The sequence below is a fragment of the Petaurus breviceps genome, unplaced genomic scaffold (genome assembly GCF_028583685.1).
Source record: "Petaurus breviceps papuanus isolate PSGF00001 unplaced genomic scaffold, PetGlider_PUasm1.0 90444, whole genome shotgun sequence".
Classification (NCBI taxonomy): Eukaryota; Metazoa; Chordata; class Mammalia; order Diprotodontia; family Petauridae; genus Petaurus; species Petaurus breviceps.
The window spans coordinates 997,086-1,000,737 of NW_027187256.1; positions in this window are offsets into that span (position 1 = coordinate 997,086).

Consider the following 3,652-nt stretch of genomic DNA (forward strand, 5'->3'; position numbering starts at 1 on the left):
ACCAGTGGACAGTATTCACTCTCTGTCTGCAGGACAGTCTCAGGCCTTCTTAACCAAATGCCAGGTTCCAGGACTTCTTCAACAGGACAGTCTTTCACCAGTGGACAAATCTGGCAAAATAACATCAAAACAGATAGACAAAGTACCAGCAAAACAGCCATGTCTCCTCAGTCCTTGGCAGCTCAGGGGGCAGGTCTCAAAAGTCCAGGGCAATTCAAAGCAGCCACCAGCAATTCTGCTTCCAAAAAGATCTTCCGCCTCTCTCTAGTGTCTCTCCAAATCTACGTCACCAGCTCCTCCCAGTCAGGACTTTCTTTTCACATCAAAAAGTCCATCCCACAGGTGGGATTAACAAGCTCTGGGTTTTAATACAATCAATTTGAAAACCAAGCCAATACAGGGGAATCTTTAATTGCCATTACTATCACACTGATACATTTGGCGACCAGGATGGGATCACAAAATGTCAGGCCTCTATTTGGAAGCAGTGGGGCTTTAGAGGGAGAAATGGCTATTCCAGGATGGGAGGATTTGACTTATTCCTCTCTAGCCAGAGAATGGGCTAAAAGCACAGGGCCCTGTGAAAAATGGGAACCAAGGCTAAAAGAGGGAGAACCTGGAGATTTGGAAAGATGTTTGAAAGCAATACCCATAGAACCAGGCAAAGAACTGGCAGGAGTGTGCAGGAGAGGCTGGGTGCTGCTAACAAGTTATCGCCTTATGTGTAAAAGTAGGGATAAGCTGCTGAAGGAAAGAGCTAGGATGGCTAGGGAGTCAGCTGGTTTGCCTGAGGATTCTTCTGTGTCACAGCACTCAGAAGACCAAACTGGAGGGACTCATGTGGTCCAGGAGCCAACTACTGTTCATGTAGCTAAAAGGAAGCAAAAAACTAGCAGAACGAATGTGCATGCAGCTTTTGTACAGGCTGGGCAGAGTTGCCCTGACAGCTTCCAGGAGAATGTGTGTGAGGAGAATGGAGCAAGGTTAGATGAGGAGTCTTCTAATGTAGAAGCTCTCCCCATACGAAGAAGACAGGAGAACCACCGAGGCAAAACAGAGTCCAGGGAGATAATTGAGGATTTCACTCAACAGGAGATCACTGATATATTGAGTAGATTCACCCAAAGAATGGGGGAGTCTTTAGTGTCTTGGATAGTAAGAATCACTGATGAAGGCGCCGGAGGAATAACACTGGACAATGAGGACTGTTTAAAATTCATAAGTATCAGTCAGAATCCTTTTGTACATCAGGCTTTTAGGGATCACCATATGCAAGGAGGAAATAACAAAACTAATCTTCTAGCTTTAGCTGCAGAAGGTTGCAAAAAGCAATATCCTACTGAATCTATGTGGCCTAGGGGAGACAGACCCTGGTTCTCACTTAGAGACTGTATGAGAAAGCTAAAGGAGGAGGTAATGAAAACTGCTATCCTGATTGGAGATGCAAATGCCTATTATGATACCCCCCTAGGAGTTCCTCATAGAAATAGCATAGTGAAGATGGCTCCTCCTGCGTATAAGCACCTAATTCTGACTCTATTAATTGGAGAAATAGGGCACCCTCTTTCAGAGGTGCTGGATAAGATTTCACAATTAAGAGATTTAGGGGAATGGGAAAAAGACAAATTGCCTAGAGAGAGAAGAGTAAACAGCCAGAGGATTCAGAGACAAAAATAGATCAACAAGAAGGGAACTGTTTACTGCTCTATTAAGAGCTGGGGTGGACTTCAGAAGAATAGATGGTATTCCAACTGAAGAGCTGCATAAGCTGTACCAAGAAAAGGTACTTAGCATTAGAATGAACAGGGAAGCAGGAACCACCCCTGCAGGTATTTCTGAATCTGAATCTTTGTATCCAAGTTTGCCCCACCTTCAGGGGGAATAGGAGATAGGCCAAGCCCCAGCCCAGGTAAAAGAAATATGCAGAAGAGATTGCAGACCCCATATTGGTTTAACAATATATTGGAAGAATGGATCAACTACTGTGACTAGGGCACTGATTGATACTGGGGCTGAGGCCACACTTATCTATGGAAACCCTGATAAGTTTAAACATGGAACTCCTATTACCATCACAGGTCTAGGAGGCGCTGAAATATCAGCCAGAAAGGTTAAAATAACAATGAAAATTGGGCAGTTACCTAAGAAAGAATATACTGTGGTTGTTGTACCCATTCCTGAATACATCATTGGGATAGATGTATTGAGAGGCATGACTCTGAATTTACCTGAAGGAAGATACCAATTTGCTGTGAGGAAGATAGGAATTAATACAGTTTTAGTGGGAAAACTAAAAATGGACCCAATCACTTTACCTGAACCTTCTGAAGTAATTACTTTAAAACAGTATCGTGTGCCATGTGGGCAAGATGAAATTACCACTACTATAAAGGAATATGTTGAAGCAGGAGTGTTAGTCCCTACAACCACAAGATGGAATAATCCTGTCTGGCCAGTAAGAAAATCAGATGGGACATGGAGAATGACTGTGGATTATAGACAGTTGAATAAGGTGACTCCTTCTTTGTATGCTGCTGTTCCAGATACCATCACCTTAATAGAAAGGATCCAGAAATATGATGGGACTTGGTATGCAGTTATTGACTTGGCAAATGCCTTCTTCACCATCCCAATAGACCCTAAACAATGGGACCACTTTGCTTTCACTTGGCAGGGTAGACAATATACTTTCACCCGCTTGCCACAAGGGTACATACATAGCCCCACTATTTTTCACAGGATTGTGGCTGAACAGTTGGATGAATTAAAGCTACCTGGTGTACAGCTTACCCACTATATTGATGATATCATGATACAGGGAAAAGATGCGAAAGTAGTGGAAAGGAGTTTGACCCTTCTAATTGAGCATATGAAAAGTAAAGCATGGGAAATTAACCTTGCAAAGGTTCAAGGAGCAGCTCAAAATGTGAAATTTTTGGGTATACAATGGAACAAGGGGCTAAAGGAGATTCTTCCTCAAGCCCGACAAAAGATTCAGGATGTTCCTACCCCTACCAATAAGAAGGAGGCCCAAAAGTTCATAGGATTGTTTGGATACTGGAGGCACCACATTCCACATTTGGGACAGATTTTAAAACTTTTATATGGAGTCACACGGAAGAAATATGAATTCGATTGGGGACTTGAGCAGAGTAAAGCTTTTGAAAAAGCCAAGGCTGCCATACAATTGGCCCTAGATTTGTGGCCCATGCAAAATGGTCCAGTGGAATTACAAGTGACTGTACAAGATGATTATGGAAACTGGAGCTTATGGCAAAAACAACAAAGCCAAAATGTACCTTTGGGATTTTGGTGTAGGAAACTCCCTTCATCTGGAGTCCAGTATACACCTTTTGAAAAGCAGTTGTTAGCTGCATATTGGGCTTTGGTGGAGACTGAACAACTGACTGTGGGCCATGAAGTGATATTAAGACCTGGAATCCCAATTATGACCTGGGTAATGAGTACCCCAGCTTCTCACAGAATTGGACATGCCCAAGAGGCTAGTATAATCAAATGGAAGTGGTATATTCAAAATAGAGCGAAAACAGGCAAAAGCAGAGTCTCTGCTCTACATGAATCTGTAGCAAACATAGAAATTGAGAGGAATGACACACCCCCTGAGCCAAAGCAACAGTTGGTAAAGTCCACT